Below are 20,958 nucleotides of genomic sequence, written 5' to 3'. Positions count from 1 at the left end.
GTTGCATTTGCAAGCGGTTTTTTTATCTTCTCTCTCCTGGGCATGTGTGCAGACACAGGAATTCTTGCAGCTTACTTCCGTTTCATACAAACATACATGTATGTGATGATGTAGTTACATCGCATGTATAGTATAATTAGCTATTTAAGTATATGGGGTGGAGAGGTAAATATGCAACAGCTCATTAAGCATGCTCAGTGCTACAAGAGTTCAAAAGTTTATACCCCAAGGCCATACAGCTAAATTCCAGTCTCTGTAATCAGTATGAGAAAGTTTAAGGAGGATGGGGGAGAGGAGCCTTGGAGAGTATTTCTTTCTTATCAGGAACAAGATGCAAGCTGTGCATTTCTAACACTAACATGATCGACATTACAAAACCAACAGCAGAACCTGGTTCAACTACATCTGGTTCAACTAAACTACATCCATTAAGCTTTAATTATCACGCTATGATTGGGCCCCTAAATGAGTTATAACCCCATGCATGTGTAACATGTTACAACCTGTAACATGATACTTGGTTGTAAAGTGTAACATCTATCATGGCCCATATGGCTCCTCAGAATGGAAAAAAGGGGTAAAGAAAAGAAAGCAACCATTACAGAGGTCTTAGCTCCATTTACCCCTGAGCATCTTAGAGCCACAGAAAAAGCTCAGGGACCCCTGAAAAGAGACACAGCCATAACATGGTTAACAACAACAATCAATCCTCGTAAATTCTCTGATTTAAAAGTCACAAATTCTCTGCTTAAAAATCCCCAAACCCATGATTAAAATGAAATGCCACGGGGGGGGGGGGGGGGGTGTCAATTGATACACACGTTTTATTGATATATTTATAATTTTAAAGCAAATTGGAAGCCTACCAGTGCCTCAATCACTATTATAAAATAATTCTAAATACCTATACATTTTGGTATCTGACTTAAATCAGAGCTCCCCCTGCCCCCTTAGCTCACAGAACACAGGTCCACCCCCTCACTCCCAAGCTACAGCCCCCCCAGCCCTGCTGTGACAGCTGAAAATTATGTCTGTGTGATGAGGTGTTTGCTGAAGGCTCTATGAAGATTAGACGAAGTGTTTTTCTGTCATTTGTTCAAAAATTAAGCGGTATGTTGTTGCTAAGAGCCTAGTTAAAGTTTAAGATGTAGTAAGGCCTTGTATAAAGTAAGGCCTAGTAAATTTAGCAAAGCCTTGAAGTAGTAAGGCCCTGTGGTATAGTTAAAATTAACCTTATCAAAAGAATGTAAGGCTTGTACTGCTATTGGTCAGTCTATGGACAGCTGAAGTAAAAAGAATTTAATGGCTGTAAGTTATCCAGGACACTTGTACAGCACTGGATACTCTGCTAGCTGTGTATCCACCACCTATAGAACTACAGAGCAATAATGGCCCTCACTTCCGCAATCATTTTGTGTATGACTGGACCACGAAACATAGCATGTTATGGACATATCACATCCCATACCATCTGCAGTCTAATGGATTGGTAGAGCGAACCAATGGCATCCTCAAATGCAATTTGCTGTTGGCTGCTGACCCAGCTCTTAAGGACTGGGACTTGCACTTGGATCGAGCTATCAACTGGTCCAATAATCGACCCCATCCAGGAGGTAGCCCTGTGCAACAGATCTTTAGATTGGGTGATCCTTGTGAGCTGGCAGTAGAGCAACCTAGGAGTGGTGACCCGAGAAAGCTCTAGGCAGAAGATCAGGTAGTAGTGAAGCATCCTCAAGGAGATAAATGGGAGGGGACACTATTGGCAAAAGGTATGCATTATACTTTTTAAGTATTTAAAGTCAGATTTATTTAAGTCAGATTCATCTAACGGGAGCCAAGCTCCTGGTTGTCTTGTTCCTACAGATTGGATCTGTCTACAAAAGCAGCCACAACCACTCCTAACTGAGCCTGCCACTGAAGATGAGTCCTGCTCTGGCACCAGTCTGAATTGACTGGCACCATGAAGTGGTGCACTGTTACAACTGTACTCTTTTTATTAATGGCTTATTGCGTTTCCTGGGTAGGATGTGTGGCAAGCCAGTAGGGGGTACTCCTGTGTTGAGCCACCCACCTCACTGCACCCGACCACCTTCCAGGCTCGGAGTGCCTCCCTAGGGATGCCTTACGTCTGGCTGACCCCCTTCCTGGAGCAGATTTGCTAGCCTGGGGGTAATGTAAGGTGCCACCACCCTGAGAAGGGATTCTCTCTGCCTAATAGTCCAATGGGTACTCAACCCAGTACAAGCACTTGGAGCACTTCCCCAAGTCAGGGGCCAAAAAAGAAAGTCTCCCTTAGTCCACAGACCTAAGGGGCCTCTTAGGCATAATTTAGACCCACCCCTCAATAACTCTCCTACACCAGTCACAAAGGAGAACTTTATTGATTACAAGGGGCAGGGTGAAAATAGGGTACAAAATAGAGCAATATCATAGAAATCCCATACAGCAAAACAGTCTGGCTGAGGTAGCCTTTTGATCACGCATCTGAGTTACTGACAGCTAGATATTTAATCAGATCAAGGTTGAACGGTCACAAACTCCTGCAAGACCATTTCAGGCTGGACATAAGGAAGAATTTCTTTACTGTCCGAGCCCCCAAGGTCTGGAACAGTCTGCCAGCGGAGGTGGTTCAAGCACCTACATTGAACACCTTCAAGAGTAAATTGGATGCTTATCTTGCTGGGATCCTATGACCCCAGCTGACTTCCTGCCCTTTGGGCAGGGGGCTGGACTCGATCTCCCGAGGTCCCTTCCAGCCCTAATATCTATGAAATCTATGAAATCTCAAGTAGCTTACTCACAAGCATCATCCAGAGGCTGTTGGAGACTCCCTCTAGAGACAAGCTGTTCCTAGCTCATGGGCTATGAGGGAGAGCCACTTTCAGATGGTAAATCTCCTCTCTGAGTCCCTGAATGTCTGCTGCCCCTTCCTCCTGGGCAGTCTTAACTTATATAGCCCCTGTGACCTCATTCACCTGGTCCAACGGAGGCCAGCACCTGTTGGCTGTCAGCCAACCAATTTGAAATACATCACTGGTTGCTGGGCAGACTCTAGCCCACCAGGTAGAAGCCTCTCACCCAGGTAGCCGATACCAGTCACGTAGGCAGAGGGAGCAGGTTCCCCCCTCCCTCGGGAACGTAGCCAGCTCAGGTTACCTAAAGAGACAGGGTAAGGGTGTGTCTTCTCTGCTGTGCCCATCCTAATCACATTGTCTCAGAGCAGAGATTTTGGGGAGAAACAAAGGTGGCTTCCTGCCACACTTCCCCCCCTCCTTTAAAAGTTTGGACACCTAGCTTTACAGAGCTATGGGTACAAGTGTGCTTTGTTTAGAAGGGTTGCCTTTCGCACCTAAAGAGAAATTACACAACACATAATACTGAACATAACAATAACAAATATAAACATGATAGTACATTAAGGAACTCCCCCGCCAGAGCTCTCTCAGGCGGGTCTGAGTCCATCCAACCCACTACCCAGAGTCCTTTTGTGACAGGGCATCTGCTATCACATTCTGGCTTCCCTTGATGTGTTCGAGAGTGAAGTTGAACTCTTGAAGCTGCCAGGCCCATTGTTGAAGCTTGGTGTTTGTGTTTTGCATTGTCTGCAACCACTGCAGTGAGGCATGGTCTAATAGGACGGTGAACTACTGCCCCCATAAATAGGGCCTTAGCTTGTTCAGCACCCAAATGATTGCCAAGCTCTCCTTCTCAAGAGACAACAGATTCTGCTCCCAAGGGATTAACTTCCGGCTTAGGTATACCATGGGGTGCCATGTCTCTTGGGCCTCTTGTAAGAGTACAGCTCCTAGTCCTGAGTCGGAGGCATCCACAACCACAGGTGCCTCAGTGGAGGTCAAGGCAACCGCCTCCGGGTACCGAGTTGAGAAATCCACTAGGGTCAGAATGTATTTCTTCCCTCTATGGGTCTTGTGCCTCAGCGGGCCCACAATGTCTCTCCCCACTCTTTGGAAGGGTTGATCAGTGATACAGAGGGGCTGTAAGGGAGCCTTTCTCTTGTCCCCACTTTTGCCCATCCGCTGGCGTGTCTCGCAAGATCGGCAGTAGTCCCTCACATTCTGGGCAATTCTGGGCCAATGAAAGTTCGCCTGCAGCCACCGGCGTGTCCATTCCCTGCCCATGTGACCAGCACACAGTAAATTGTGCCATGGAAAGCAATTGTTGTCTGTATTTACGAGGTACTATGATCTGGCGATGGGGTTCCCAGGTCTTGGCATGGTTCTTTGGTACCCACAACTGATAGAGAAGTCCTTTATCCCAGACCACCTGTTCCCTCTTCTCTGGGGTGAACTCCGTCTCTTGCTCCTGAGCCATCTGCCAGAGTTCCTCCAAGCTGGGGTCCTCTAGAACCTCCCGCTTGAACTCCCCTTGCCTGGCTAAGCAATCAGCAGGGAGTTCGGGTATTCCTGCAGGGAGTGCACCTTCACCCTCAGGGACTTTCTTGGACTCCTCCCTGAGAGTCTCGCCTCCCTCTGCCACTGACAGACTAGACCCCTCTCTGGGACTGTTACTTAACCTACACTCGGGGCTGCTAGTTCTCCAAGTATTGTTCAGACCAGAACAATGGTATGTCTGAGCTACTCTTCCAAACTGTTCAGCAGGAGCCTGTGTAGCTGAAGAGTTACTTAGATGAGAATGGCCAATCATTTTCTGTTCCATGACTACAGTTAAGTCCCGCAGACAGAGAAATGCTCCAGGTTATCTCTGAGGCAGACTTAACTCAGCTATGAATGTATGGAACTTAAATAAATCCCAGAAAAACAGTGAAAGAGTAGCCAATCTCTGACAGCCAGTAGGGCTGCTCACTAGGGGAGACATGCTCAAAAGAAAAACTGTAAAGCACACTGACAAATTGCTAACTGATGTAAAATTAGAGACAGCCCGTCTTGCCCAGGCCATGATAGATACTACTTTTAAAGCAAACAAAAATCAAACTTGAAGTATTGCTTGTGTGCAAGTTCAGTTATCATTAAATATGCATTTTTCCCAGGTAATAAACAACATTAAAAATAAAAAATAGCCGCCTAGCTTAGAACATCATAGAATGCCTGCAACATTAAAAAAAAAAATACCCCTATCAAAGTACCTGGATTACCACTTGGGAAAGCTGTGATAAAAGAAAGTGTTCATTCCTGGTGCAGGAGGTCAAAGATGGAAACTAGACCACTGCTAACTTGCTAAGCACAGGGATAGGAGGAGGATGCCTTTGAGACTAGAATCTGCATCACCCCATATAAGAAATAGTTACCCCCGATGGCCCTCAGTATGTGGCACAATCCCCCTTAGTTCAAATCAGTAGCACCTTGATTGGATTAGGGACCCTATGGAGAGGCTGGCCTCTCAGCCCATCGAACACAACCTACGTATATGAGTTACCTAATGTATCATATGTAACAATAGAGCAACGTATTTGTTGAGAAAGACCAAGTCATTTGCTGTATGAAAATGGTACCACCTGGACTTTGTGCAATTCGTGTTGCTTAAAAGCTAAGAGTGAAGCCATTGCTCTGCTGCAATCAAATTACCATACTATTGCCCTAAAATGGCCAAACATTTCCTCTGAAACTATACCTCTCAAGTTTACGATACCCACTTCATGGGTATCAGATGTAGACATGCCATAGTTAGAAAACTAGAATGAAATAAAAAATAAGCTGCAAAGCCTTGAGGGAAAAGCTCAGCTAGGCACTCAGTTGGCTTACACTCACGGAGGGAGTTTTTCCTCTGGTAAAAAGGGCAAATCCATGTTTTCCCCATTTTTCCATGGGAAATGGAAAACCCGTATCTCTGCTCATAAGAACGGCAGCATGTTTTCAGTAGGTGATTTAATGGATTGGTGTCAGGGATGTATGAACCTGAAGGATTTTTCAGGTTGAAGGATTTTTCAGGATTGCCCCCTAATCTGAAGCGGGGCTGGCTAGTGTTGAAAAAACCCAGGAGGCAGTGTTAGATTTGTTTGTTCCAGGGAAACCCCTGATTGTGTTATATCATCAGGAAACAGGCACAGCCAGGGGAAAGACCCGAGGCATATGCAGAATGGAAAGAGCTGTATTTGTTGGCAGAGTTAGAGGTTGAACATAACAAGAATGATCCAAATGAGGAGGAAGATGTTGAATGGAAGAGGGAAAGGTTCTTGCAATCACTGATTCAAGGGTTCTCTGTAGGAATCAAACTAGCTTTGGAGTCAGCAGCACACAAAAAAACCTTCGCTGAAGTAATGCAGGGAGCTAAAGAAGGCTTTGACACTGAGCAGTAGGCATTGAGAGAGGTGCAAAAAGGAAAAGTGTCTGCAGTGACGTGTGAATTAAGGACCCCAGTCACACCAAAAAATAGAAAGGAAAGATCAAGAAAAAAGGAAAAGGGGTCCATAGGACCTGGTCAGAATATAAGTGTGGAAGCAGCTAATTAAATATAAGAAAAGCGGGGAGATAGATGGTGTCCCCACAGCGGATTTGTTGCAGCAGCTGGCAAGGTATGAAGATGAGCAGAGTAAACCTGTCACCCCCAAAGTATCAGCTATGCAGGAACAGTGCTAGGAGGGCACAGTGTTCCTACTCCACTCCCTGACTAGAATGGCACTGATAATTTATGACTGGTGGGGGTAGCTAGCTCTTCCCAGTATGGAGAGAACCAGAAAAGGAGGGGACACAGAGGCAACAACAAATGTTAATTGATACTGGTGCCTTATTCTGTCTAAACAGAAGTGAAAAAGTGGATTTTCAAAAACTTGCAGGAGACAAGGTCAAGATCTTGGAAGCACTTAACGGAAAAAAAAGCAAAGTAACTTTTTGTAAGCAGATGAGATTCTGGGTAATGGAACTCACAGCTCTCTCAGTTTATTTGTCTTTTGGGCTCACTCCATTATGAGGTGTAGGCATCTTGGGAATAGATGCTTTGAAAGAGCTGAATGCTGTTGTTGATCTAGCAAATAGAGAATTATTGATGCAGTTATGGGCTTATATAACATGTACCAATGCAGTGACTGTTATTATATCAGCAAGACACAGGTATGCTGCCATAAAGGCAAAGGAAAAGTTAACCTTTCCTCCATGGCCCCTGCAAGCAGCAGAAATAGCTTAGTGGAGCCCAGCAGTTTGGGCACAAAATAAGCTGGCATGTGAAAAAACTAATGCTGAGATTTTAATTGAAGGGCCCAACCTGCTTCCACAGTGACAGCACAAATTTCCTCAGGAAACAGAGGCAAGCATAGCAGAGACTATCCATGCTTGGAAAGTACAAGGGGTATTAGATAAAGTGTCTAGTACTAACAAAAGCCCAATCTGGCCTGTAAGAGAGGCCTATAGTAAAACTTGGAGATTAACTGTTGATTATCAGGCTCTGAATAAAGTTACATTGATGACTGCTTCTGTAATGGTCAAATATCCAGAACACATGGCAGCTATTACAGGAGGGGCAAAGTGGTTTTCAGTCCTTGATCTGTGTAATCCATTCTTTGTCATACCACTATATGGGGAATGCTGGGAATAACTTTGGGATTGGTAAGTAAAGTGGGTGACCAAGACTGTCACAGGGCACTTCCGCACCCCGCTCCTAAGGAGGCTCAACCCCGGGAGGGGGAGATGTGTAGCAGGGCACTGGGGTGCCTGCTACTGGCATTGGTAATAGGGCTTGGCTGCCAATCAGCAGGGCAGCACAGCTGAAGGTTGCTTAGGCAACTGATTGGGTCAGCTGACTGAAAGGGGGCAGGGCCTGGCCTTTATAAGCAGCCAGGCTGAGGCCAGTTCCCCTCCAACAGGCTGAGAGGGAGGAGATCTGCTGCAGAGCTGCTTGAGTGCTGATGAGATGGAGAGGCCTCTGACAGGGTGGCATGGGATGTTATAGCCGGTAGGCTGATTTTGGGTTACCACTGGTTGGCATAGCTTTGAGTTTGGTTTTGATGGTGATTGTGTAATACTGGAAGGCTAGGTGAGGCTGTGGAAGGAGGAGGCCTCAGGGGAGCACCCCAGCAGAATGGGGGGTTCCTGGTGGCGCAGAGGGTGCTGTTTTGGGGTGTGCCCAGGGAGGGCACAGCGATTGGTGCCAGAGCTGGCACTGTGGATGAGGCATGGCGTTTTGGGGTGTCCTGACCCTGGCCCCAGTGGGGCAACCTTGGGAGGAATTAGGGGGTGTCCTGACCCCAGCCCAGTGGGGGCAGTATTGGGAGTAAAGCCCAGTGGGTATATGACCCAGAAGAAGGGTCAGGGGGCCAGGCACGGCTACGGGCCACCTGAGCCCCAAGCGCGGGAAGCGTGCAAGTGAGGCCCAGAGTGGGTGAGAGTGCGAAAAGGCAGGAGAAGCGTGGGGCATAGGCCCCAGTGAGGGTGAGCGCACGGAAGGCACAGGGCAGGCCATAGAGCGGCCATGAATATGGGAATAGGGAGCCCAGGTAGGGCAGACCAGGTTCAGAAGCCTGAAGAAGGGCAGGCGTGCAGATAGAAGCCCAGGGGGGGCACGTATATTGGGGGAGACCCTGGAGAGGCCCTGGAAAGGGCAAGCATAAGATTAGAGTGTCTGGTGAGGACGAGGATACGGGAGAACCCCAGACAGGGGCGAGTTGATCGGGAAGCCCCTGAAAGGGGTGAGGGCAAGTCTAAACGGCCCAGAAGGGCAGAGCGTGCAAGCAAGAGCCCAGAAAGGGCAGGGTGTGTGGGTAAAGTCCCGGAGAGGGCACACACATCAGAGGCCCAGAAGAGGGTACGTATACCAGAGAGGGCCCAGGGAGGGCATGTACATAGAGACACGAGAACGTCCGGAACACCGGCAAGGCTTGGGCGTGGTATTGGGGGCGGAAGGAGCCACGCGACGCCCTAGGGTGGGTGCACCAAGAGATATCCATATAGGGCAAGAGCACCGGGTCCGAGAAGCCCAGGAAAGGCAGCCTCCCATTAATATTACATAAACAGCAAAGACGTGGCAGGTGAGAAGAGGGTGCTGGAAGGGCAACTTGGCACGGTAGGGGCACAGGAGAGATCACAGCCACTCCTGGGCCCCACCCCGTAACAAAGACCAAAGAATCATTTCTGCAATTGGCTTGATGTGCTAAAAAACTACAAGCTTGCTTCACATACAGTATAATGTAACATATTGCAGAGATGTAATTGCAAGCTGTGGAGGACTTCAGTGTCAATATTTTCAGAGTCTGCTGGAAGTTGAGTTAAAAAAGCTTGGCAGGGTGTTTTAAGCACAGTTCAGCAAATTTCAGCACTTCTGATTTGTTAGAGTTGCTCAGGCATCTTATGTTTTCTCAAAGGGGTGTTACTGTGCTTTTGAGAGTGAACCAAACATATTTTACAGCTTTAATCTTTGGTAGCACAGGAAATTTAACTTGTGGTTTATTGGCATGGAAAAACAATCTTTGCGGTCACCAACTATACTATACCAGCATCCAATCGTGTTTAAGTTTCACCTGCATCCTGCTGCCTCGACTGCTCACTGAATTTTGAAGTGCCAAACCACATCCTTTCACTACCTGCTCACTGACATGTCTGAAATGTCAAACTACATCTTTTTGCAACCTGCTCACTGACAGGGTTTACAAATAAGTAATAAAATCGGTTACCTCAGTTTTCAGTGTGCAATAATTATATTGAAGCATAAAATGGCATTGTTTACACTAAGCATTTTGGTAAAGTAAGTTTTAACCCTACAACTACACCCTGATTCCTGGTATAAGTTTGCTTTTACTTTTCATGAGTGACCGTATATCTTCGGTGTGAAACCAGGGTGCCACAGGGTTTCCTCAAGCCCCAACAAGTTGTCACAGTCACACTGTAAAGATGTCAGATCGTTTGGATCCCAATGACTAAAAACAAGTGATGTCATATAGGAATGATGTTCTGGTGACAGGAGCCCACAGAAAAGGTGTTTAGGCAGAAAAGAACATTTAAAAATTAGTGAACAGGCTAGGTTTAAAATAAATCCTCACATGGCTCAGTTGGTGCAACTTTCAAAGAGATACCTAGAGGCAGAGTTGGGCCAATCAGAAAGGACACCTGCTAGGGAAAGGGTAGATAGAGGTGATCTGTAAACTCCCTGTCCCTCATAATATTACAGCCTTAAGATGTTTTCTTGGTTTGATTAGATTTTCCAGAGAGTTTATAGAGGGGTATACTGAGAGGGCAGCTCCACTCTATAAATCCCTCAAGAAATGAGTTCCTTGGAAATGGGGACCAGAACTATATCAAGCAGTCAAGTAACCAAAAGATGCACTACTTCAAGCCCCAGCTCTGGCTTATCCACAACCTGACCAGCTGCTTGTCCTGGAACTGGTCATGACTGTGCAAGGAATTGGTGCTGTCCTGAGCCAAGACTTAGAACCAGCAAGAAAGTCACTAGCATATGCCTCCAGATAGCTAAATGAGATTTAAAAGATCTTTAGCCCTTGCAAAAAGGAGGTACTGGCATTGGTGTGGGCATTACAGCATCAGGAATACCTAACAGGGCTAGCACCTACTGTTCTTAGAATGACCCATACACCTCTAAAATACCTTCTGTCTAGAAGGGTACAAGAAGGAGGAGTGTCCAACCCTCAGCTACCAAAATTGGACCCTGAATCTTTTGAACAGGAATGTAGAAACACAGTTGTTAAAGGAATTGGTGCCAGGGAAGACGTGGTCTTTTTCATAGTTTCATAGTTGTTAGGGGCTAGAAGAAATTTACAGATCATCAGGTCCAACCCCTCTGCACTTGGGCAGGAAAGACCGATGGGATCAGAGAACCCCAGCGAGATGGATGTTGAGACATTTTTTGAAGATTGCCAAGGTAGATGACTGTACCACCTCTGGTGGGAGCCTGTTTCAAACCCTTGACACTCAACTTGAAAAGAAGTTTTTCCTCATGTCTAGCCTGAAGCGATCTTCAATCAGTGCTCTTTATATCTTATCCTCCCCCAGGACACCTTGGTGAATAGATGCTCTCCCAGGCCCTGATGTATGCCCCTGATGTACTTACAGGCTGCCACCAAGTCCCCCCTTGTCTTCTCTTCTCCAGGCTGAAAAGTCCCTAGTCTTTCAGCCCCTTTTCATATGACCTGATCTCAAGGCCTATAATCCTGTGCATGGCCCTCCTTTGGACTCTCTCAAGCTTCTCCATATCCTTTGTGAAGTGCAGCACCCAGAACTGGATGCAGTACTCCAGCTGCGGTCTCACCAAGGCCGAGTAGAGTGGGAAGATGACAGCCTTATCCTTGCTCAAGATGCCTCATGTTCATTTTGTTGTCTATCATGACACCCAGGTTTTGTTCAGTTGTGGTCCTGGAGACCCTTACTGTGAGTGTCCATTGCCCACACCCCTTCCTTGCCACACTTCTTTTGTTGGAGGAGCCACCTTACAAAAGGTGCAGCAATTGAGTCAATGGATTTTGGTTTGTGGATGGGTCTAGCTTTTATGAGCAAGTTACCCCATGTACAGGATATGCTTCTGTTCTAGTAAATGACCACAATACTATCTTAAAGGGAAGTTGTACCCTTCACTCACCCCAGGCTGCTGAAATAGTAGCTGTCATAGAAGCCTTAGAAAACACTCCTGTAGCAGAAGAAGATACTATATTTTCTGACTGTGTCTGGGTGGTACATGCCCTAGGTTGATTGGTTGCCTGTCTGGGAGCAGAAATACTTCCAAACAGCAGATGGGAAGCTGATAGCTCACACTCAGAAATTAAAGTATGCTTGGAATCTACCAAAAGGATGACCAGGAGCAGTGCGAGAGCATAAGGTAAAGGCACACAAGAAGGGAACAGAGGAAGCTAAGTGTAATAATCAAAACAGGAAGCTAAAGAGTCTAACTTATGGACTGAACCAAAAGAAAGTAGCAGTGGTACTGCAGCCATAGCTGCTGAAGTCTGTAAGGACAAGGTAACCACTTTAGACCTCCCAGCACAAGGCACCTCCAAGCACAAGGCAAAACTATCCAAGATCTAGTAGGTCAGGCACAGGAAGGAAAAAGGAGATTTTGGAAAGAAACCTCGGGGTAGCACTGACTTAAAAGGGAAATGAATGTCCTATTTGGTTAGTGCCCTCTGCTGTGCAAACTGAATTAATTACCTTAATTCATGGTGGGGTCACTCAGAAACAGACAAAACAGTCCAACAAATAAAGGCAGCAGGAGGGTGGCCTAATCTGAAAAAGGATGTAGAGTGGTATGTGCTAAATTGCTTGCTGTGCACTGCTAACAATCCTGACAGACAGGTTAAAAAGGTCCCTTGTTTCATCAGCACATTACAGGCTCATAGGCATGAATTCAGATTGATTACATTGGACCTCTCCCTCAAATGACCAGAGGGAATAAGTACTGTCTGGTAACTATAGACAGTTTCACTAGGTGGTTCCAAAGAATACCCACCAAAAATAATACTGGACTCACTACAGCCTAACTGATAAAACAGGTGTTTTTTAGATGGGGAACTCCACAGGAAATAGATTCAGATCAGGGATCACATTTTATGGCAGAAATAGTATGAAGCATGTGCCAAGCATTCAACATCAAGCAGCACTTGCATATTGCATGGTATCTCCAAAGTTCTGGGCAAGTAGAATGCACTAATCATAACATCGTAGAAAATTAGGGTTGGAAGGGACCTCAGGAGGTCATCTAGTCCAACTTCCTGCTCAAAGCAGGACCATCCCAGCCAAAGCATTATCCAGCTGAGTCTTAAAAACTTCCAGTGATAGAGATTCCACCACCTCTCTGGGTAACCTGTTCCACTGTTTTACTACCTTCCTAGTGAGAACATTTTTCCTAAAATCTAACCTAAACTTCTCTTGCTGCAACTTGAGACCATTGCTCCTTGTTCTGTCATCTACCACTAGAACAGTCCAGCTCCATCCTCTTTCGAACCTCCCTTCAGGTAGTTGAAGACTGCTATTAAAACTTCTCTCAGTCTCCTCTTCTCTATACTATATAGTTTCCTCAGTCTTTCCTCATAAGTCATGTGTACCATCCCCCTTGCCATCTTTGTTGCCCTCTGCTGGACTCTCTCCAATTCGTCCACTACTGAAGGATTTTCAGTAGTAGAGGGCCCCAAACCGAACACAGTACTCCAGATGTGGCCTCTGGTAATTGTAGAGAGTTTCACTAGGTGGTTCCAAAGAATACCCACCAAAAATAATACTGGACTTACTACAGCCTAATTGATAAAACAGGTGTTTTCTAGATAGGGAACTCCACAGGAAATAGATTCAGATCAGGGAATAGCTGAATAGAGGGGAATAATCACTTCCCTTGACCTGCTGGCAACACTCCTACAGATGCAGCCCAGTATACTGTTAGCCTTCTTTGCAACAAGGGCACACTGTTGTCTCATATTCAGCTTATTGTGCACTGTATCCCCCAGATCCTTTTCTGCAGACCTTTTCCCCAGCCAGTCAGCCCCAACCCTGTACTAGTGCATGGGATTCTTCCGTCCTAAATGCAGGACTTTGCACTTGTCCTTGTTGAACCTTGTGAGATTCCTTTTGGCCCAATCATCCAATTTGTCTAGGTCACTCTCAATGCTAGCCCTACCCTCCAGAGTATCTACTACTCCCCACAACTCGCTGGAATCTGAAAACTTGCTGAGGGTGCAGTCTGTCCTGGGAAAGAATAGGGGGAAGCACCCCGAAATAAAAAGGAAAGTCCCAGGGAGCAGGATAAACAAGAAGGACAGGGAACAAACATAAAAGTTAAAACAAGGAAAAACTTACCCGCAGCAGGAGCCGCGGCACAGCCAGAATGGGGAGAGAAGGCTGGGCGACTTGTCAGCCGCATCTTTGTCCAGCTTCGGCCAGCCAATGACGTCATCAGGAATCGCCGGCCAGCAGGGATAAAAATGACCACCAGTGGAGCAATGGAAGAGCAGACATGAGGAGGGTATAGCCACAGGACCCACTCCGGGAATCCCCCAGGGAGGAAGGTGCACCAGACAAGGAGCCAGAGGAGGCTCCTGATGCTGATCCTAGTAGCAGCGGCAGGGAATGGCTCGACAGTGCAGGAGACAAGCCAGAAGCAGCCCCTGCAATCAGCAAAGGCAGCAGCACCAGAGGAAGTAGAGAAGGGGATGTGAAGACCCACACCATAGCAGGTGGGAGTATTGGGACCAGTTGGGAAGAGGAGGAATTTTCCCCTTTGGGAGAGTCCTGGCAGAAGAAGCAGGAAGAGCTGCCCTGAATACAGAAGGTAGCCAGCCATATGCAGAGGAACCATGAGGCTCCTGGATCGGGACGCTCCAGAATGGAGAGAAGTGGGGCAGCACCGGGTCCTGGGAAGAAGCAGGAAAAGGGGGGAAGATGACCTGAGCAGGAAGTCACAGGTACACAGCCCTGAATAGGGGTCATCCCCTAGCTAGATCATAGGGAATTAGGCAGCCAGTACCCTGAGGTAAGGGACCAAAAGAGGGGGCTACCTAGATTCCCAGCAATACAGTAAAAGTGTTGTTTTGTGCTTTTCTTTTGTGTTTCCCCGTGTGAAGCACTTGTGAAACAGGAGTGGCCGATACGAATAGAATAATCGGTGCAGGGCCCGTAGGGCATTACGTTGGAATTCAGTCCCTAGGGAGGTAGTCCACTCTAGGGCAAGAATAGGTTTCACGACAGGATCTCCGAACACAGACGACCCAGGTCAGGGTAAGCGAATTGGCCTCAAGAGCTGATACCCAGGACAGGAAGGGACTTAAGAGGCCCCACAGCTGTATGAGAAAGGGAACATGGCCAAGAAGACTGAGTGACCCATCAAGGCAGCGTAAGGCTGGGGTATAGGGGTGGCAGAGCTCTGCAAGTGACCGTTGGGCAGACCACGTGCCGCAGGAGGACCCCAGGTAGTCAGCCCTCCACTGGGAAACACTCAAAGTCATGGCAGGCAAGATCGGGGAAAACTACTCAAGGAGTGAGCATCTACTCGGCAATTTATGGGAGTCCATAAGGCATACACCATCCATTACTCAAACCAAGGCTGCACGTGACCGGGCAGTTGAGACCCGGCGGTCACACAGTCTATGGCATCTTCTAGGTCACAAATGAAGACACTGAACAAAACCGACTCCAGGACCTACACCTACTTGATACTGCCTGCCAGCTAGCCATCAAATCATTGATTACTACTCTTTGAGCCCAATGCTCCAGCCATTTTTCTACCCACCTTACAATCCATTCATCCAGCCCATACTTCCTTAGCTTGCCAATGAGAATGTTGTGGGACACCATATCAAAACCCTGGCTAAAATCAATGTACCACATCAACTTGTCTCCCTACATGCACAGAGCCAGTCATCTCATCATGGAACACAATCGGGTTGGTCAGGCATGACTTGCCCTTGGTAAATCCCTTCTGACTGTTTCTAATCACTGTCTTCTCCTCTAAGTGCTTAGAAATGCATTCCTTGAGGATCTGCTTTGATTTTTTTTCCAGGGACTGAGGTGAGGGGCTGACTGGCCTGATCTGTAGTTCCCTGGATCCTCCTTTTTCCCTTTCTTAAATATGGGCACTATGTTTGATTGGAAAAGGGCATCTGTGACCTCTCCTGATCATGAGTTTTCAAAGATGATGGCCAGTGGCTCTGCAATCACATCAGCCAACTCCCTCAGCACCCTCGGGTGCATCTCACCTGGCCCATGGACTTTTATATGTCAAGCTTTTCTAAATAGTCCCTGATCTGTTCTTTTGTCACTGTTGGCTGTCCACCTCCTCCCCAAACTGTACTGCCTGGTGCAGTAGTCTGGGAGCTGACTTTACCTGTGAAGACTGAGGCAAAGAAAGTATTAAGCACTACAGCATTTTCTGCATCCTCTGTCACAAGATTGCCTCCCCAATTCAGTTAGGGACCCACACTTTCTCTGATTCTCCTCTTGCTACTGACATACTTCTAAAAACCCTTCTTGTTACCTTTCACATCCCTTGCTAGCTGCAACTCCAATTGCACTTTGGCCCTCCTGACTTCTTCCCTGCATGCTGGAGCAATGCTATTCTACTTCCCCCTAGTTGTTTGTCCAAGTTTCCACTTCTTATAAGATTCCTTTTTGTGATTCAATTTACTGAACAATTCCCCGCTAAGCCAAGCTGGTCTTCTGACATACTTGCAGGTCTTCCTGTGCATCACAACGGTTTGTTTCTACACTCTCAGTAAGACTTCTTGAAAGTACATCCAGCTCTCCTAGACCCTTCTCTCCCTCAGACTGCTTTCCCAGGGGCTTCTGCCCATGAGTTCCCTGAGCTAGTCGAAGTCTGCTTTTCTGAAGTCCAGGGTCCTTACTCTGCTGCTCTGCATCCCTCCTTTCCCCAGGATCCTGAACTCAATCATCTCATGGTCACTGCTGCCCAAGTTGCCATCCACTACTACATTCCCCACCACTTCTTTCTTGTTTGTGAACAGCAGGTCAAGAAGAGTATGGCCCCTAGTCAGCTGTTCCAGCACTTGTACTAGGAAGATGTCCCCAGCACTCTCCAAAAACTTCCTGGATTGCCAGGCATGAGAGCAGCTCCCTCCAGCACTAAGCTGCATCAGAGAACAACACAGTCAACAGGGAAGCCTGTGCCACAGACTTTGCTCACTAGACAAACCAGACCAGGGCAGTGATAGCCAGGTGTTTTCCCTCTGCCTTGGATCAGAAGAAGACTCTCTCCTTTGAAAAGTGAAAGAATTCCTGATAGATAAGACCTGAGGGAACAGCACATTGAGAGAAGGCAAGTGGTTGCCCCATGTCCTGGTCTTACTGGGAAATCTCACTTCTTTAGGATATGAAATTAGAATGTGGGTCTCTCAGGGCTCTCCTGCCCTGGGCAGCTGCTTTAATTCCTGGGCAGAAAGTGAATACATCTTCCTCAGTTTGCATGGCTGGTAGCCATGGGTTTTGGTCACTGTATCAAGGAGCCAGAGGCTCCTGTTATTAAAAAGGGAGAAACAAGGTCAACTAGCCTGCTGTATAAGCAACCAACCAGCTGAGATAAGGGTTGTGGACAGCTCACCTAAGCAGCAGCACCTGGGAGGACCTAGGAGGACTGGGGCACAGAAGCCAAGGTCCCCAGAGAGTGGACCTCAGGCAACAGGCCCAGTTAGATAAAAGGAGCCAAACCCAGGAAGGCTGAAGCTCCTATGAAGGCTTTGAGGCCTGAAGGGGCACACATCGAGGTGGAACAGATTGCCCTGTTGAGCTGATAACGAGTAACATCTGTGAGGGTGTAGCTACAGGGGTGGTTGAGGGCCATGAACACATCCCTTAAGGCACCTGGTGCCTATAGGCACTAATAGAATCAAAAGGGCCCCAGCAGATAGGACAGAGAGTGGCTTGGTCATTGCCTGGATTCCCTTTGAGCTGAGGGTAGCCTTCCAACCTCCTTTTTGTTTAAAGCAACATCAAGGCATGGTAGGTGAGTAAGAGGTAAGACTTTCCCCACAACAACAGCAGATAGCCTGGCTCTTGCTATGGGAACCTGGCTGCAGGCTCAGAGCAGGCAGCTAGTTTCCCCTCCCCACTGGAACCAACAGTGAACATCTGTTTGGTCTGGGGTAGTGTTGAAACTCAGAACTCTTTGCACAAATCCTATTGAGTTACAGCTTGGAGCTGTACTTCTGTCTGCACCCTAGATTTAGCAACCGCTGAAGCAGGTTGTTAGGATAGCGTGTCACACTTAGCTTTAATTGCACATGCTTGAGTGGTGAATTATAGTATTATTTGAACTTTTATTTTTTATTCAACCTTATTGAACCATTGCCAAATTTTTTCTCTAGCCTTATTATTTCAACTTTTCTTTTTTCATTTGGCTTGTATTTGCATTATTAGCTAGCCTTGAGCTCATTTGCACAGGCAGCTTATGTTCCAGCATTATCAACATATGCATGTGAAATGTAGGCCTTGTTACTAGCTCAAATCAACAGAACTTGACATTAACCAACTGAATCAGAGGGATGGCATGATTGAATATGTTAATGAAAAGTGATAAAAGGGGACCAGTTGGACAGTGCCCAATTGCAGAGCCCTTGGAATTTCCAGAGTTGATAAACAGACCTTAATTGGCATGCCCAAATTAAGACACCAGTAAAAGAACAAATGAAAATGTGTGCATGCAATGGGTTTGTTGAAACAAAGGAAAATGCTGACAGGATAAAAACATGAAGAGTATAGTGATCGCAGGAAAACCAATCAATGGTACCTGGAAATTAGGAGGTATTAGAGGAAAAAGCATAAAAGGAGGGCAACAAGGAAGTTGCGTGTGTGTCATCATCCAGCAACATCTGGACTGAAAAACAGCCATTACCCACAGATGACCATCCTCTACTTTCAGGAACTGAATGTCCACCTTTTCTGTGAAATACAGTAACATCTGGAATTTGATGAGACCATTGAACCAAGCATTCTCCGTCTCTCTGGGTGTGTCTACATGTAATGCTACATCACCATAGCGACACACAACAGTGACACAACAACCATGTGCATCCACACATAACCGGCAGCTACTTCACCGTAGTGGCACACACCCTCATTATAGTGCACTGCTATGACAAAGTAGCGGCTAAAAATAACCATGTGTCCACTGTACAGTGGAGTAGGGGATGCCTACTGCACTATGCTTTAGTACTTCCAAAAGGAAGTTGTGAAAAGGAGGAGGAGAGAGAGAGAGAGAGAGAGAGAGAGGGATGATCAGCATCCCCAGCTTACCCCAGCACCAGCAACATCCAGAAGTGGCATGCGGGAGATGCCCCAGTGCTTCTAGAGCAACCTGAAGATCCAGATTAGAGGGAAGCATGCTGGGGAAGGTACTTCTGGTCTCAGAGAGGGGAACAAGGAGGGCAGCTTGCAGCAGAGGGAGACATCTGAGTGGCTTCTGGACAAGGAGCAGACAGCCACTGAAGCAAAGCAGCCAGTCTAGCTTAAAGGGCGTGGAGCTCAGAGGAGCACAAACAACAGGATACAGCAGCCTGGAGGTACCAGATCAGCAATGCAGGTGTGCAGACGGACAACTGGAAACATCACTACTCTCAAGTCAGAGGGGCCCTGGATGGAGTTGGATTGGGCAGAGAAACCTGAAGCTGTCACACTCTCTGCCTCTTCAGGGTTGAGGTCTGCCCCAGAGGCTAGAGCTCAGCTTGGGGCAAGTCCTCACACCCCAGACTGTTTTGCACTGAGAGGCAGCCCCAAAGTAGTTGTTTGGGGCCCCTAGCCAAGGACAGAAAGCCACTGGGCTTAATGGAACTGAGTTAAAACCCTCAAGTAGAAGGACTAAGACTTGCTAAGTCCATGGCCCAACAGGACCCTTGTTTAGGGGAAGGACATATTATGATGGCCGTGAAGTAGGCTGTCAGTACACTGACTTTGTATTATAAGTTCTACAATAATTGATGCAAGCAGCTGGATTACTGGTTGCTTGGAGGCTAGAAGGGTCAGTCAAAGAGACCCCTATTTCAATGGCTGTTTAAGACAGTATGCATAATTTGGTCATCTGGTAGTCTCAACAATGTTCATCCTTGCCTGAGACAGGACATGGTTAGGATGGGGTAAAGGGGAAGTTTTAGAGCACCACAAAGAGACCAAGGTTAGGAATCTAGAAGGTTCTGTGGAGAACTGCTTCTTAGAAAAAATTACATCAAAGTCATGGCAGGAAAGAAGTCAACAGTCTGAGGGTGGACCAAGTGGCCTAATCTAGATCCCATCTTGTTGCCACCAGTAGGCTGGCGAACACTGGGAAGGGGTCAGAAACCATACAATACCTATAGCTGGCACAGAAGTACTAAAGCACAGCACTGCACAGCATAGCAATGTTGCCATATGGGCATATGTAGATACACCCTCAATGTAGAAACTATTAATGCATTTAATGTATTTAAAAAGTTAGATTTTAGTTAAATTGAATTGTGTGAGGTGTATTCCATGTTAAACTCCAGGTTGATTATATTTTGGTGATCCTTTAGTGCTATGGATGCGTAACAGGTGGCAATTGCCTTAAAAAAAAATCAAAATCAAATGGACAAATACTTTGGGCCTGTAAACCAGCTGACTATACCCCATTCATCCACTTGCTTGGGAGTGAGTGGCATAATTAGCTATATAGCTGCTTTGCCTCTACACAAATGGTTACCAAGAAAAAGCAGGATATAGCCACAGTGTTAGGAGGAATTGAAACTGGATTAGGGGTGTTAACCACCATGGATTTGGAAATTGGCAAATAAATTGGCTGCATTATCTAGCCAACTGCAAGGACTGGCTATTCCATTAAATTCCTCCTCAACTGAGTTAGGAATGAAGCAATAGTTCACTGCTAGCCTGTTGCCTCAGTGGGAAAAATGTAATGAGTTGGACCACCAGGTAACTGTATAGGCACTAAGGATGCAGCGAGTGAATGTCTCTGTAGCACTGGTGTGCATTCTAAGCCAAGCAAGAATTCAAACAACAGTAGCTGGCATCATCCAAGAAGACGGCAGCAGGGTTTTGCCTGCATAGATCTGGAAAATTGTGTGGGATGCAGTATCTCGCCCATTGTCTCTAACCCCTTTGACCTTCACTGCCACTTATTTGCATATTGGCTTCTGGTTTCTATCCAACCTTGAAAGAGCACAAAACAACTCCAGATGCTTTCTCTGTCTGAAGAAGGGTGTTTGTACCTGAAAGCTCACAAACAAGAATTTTTCCAACTATTTTAGTTGGTCTAATAAAAGATATCAGACTTACCCAAAGAACATTGTCTGCATCATGCTATGTTAGGACATCAATATATTCCTGTTCTTCTTTTTTCTTTTAGTTGAAGAAAATTCAAATAACATGCACATGGAGGTCAGTTCTGCTGTTTGGCACCCTGAGCAGAGCACATTCAGCTCATTCAGAATGTGAAGAGAAAGATCCGGCTCTGCATTCTCTGTTTTTTAATAATCAGTTGCTAGAAGGAGCAAAATGCCAATTAACAAAATAACTTCTTTTGGTGTATCCACAGTTCTTGCAGCAATATAGTTAAGTTGGTGGTAGAAAAACAGGTTTCACTCAA

The sequence above is a fragment of the Crocodylus siamensis genome, chromosome 2 (genome assembly GCF_052110815.1).
Source record: "Crocodylus siamensis isolate JL-2025a chromosome 2, ASM5211081v1, whole genome shotgun sequence".
NCBI classification, from domain to species: domain Eukaryota; kingdom Metazoa; phylum Chordata; order Crocodylia; family Crocodylidae; genus Crocodylus; species Crocodylus siamensis.
This window is presented reverse-complemented; position numbering follows the sequence as displayed.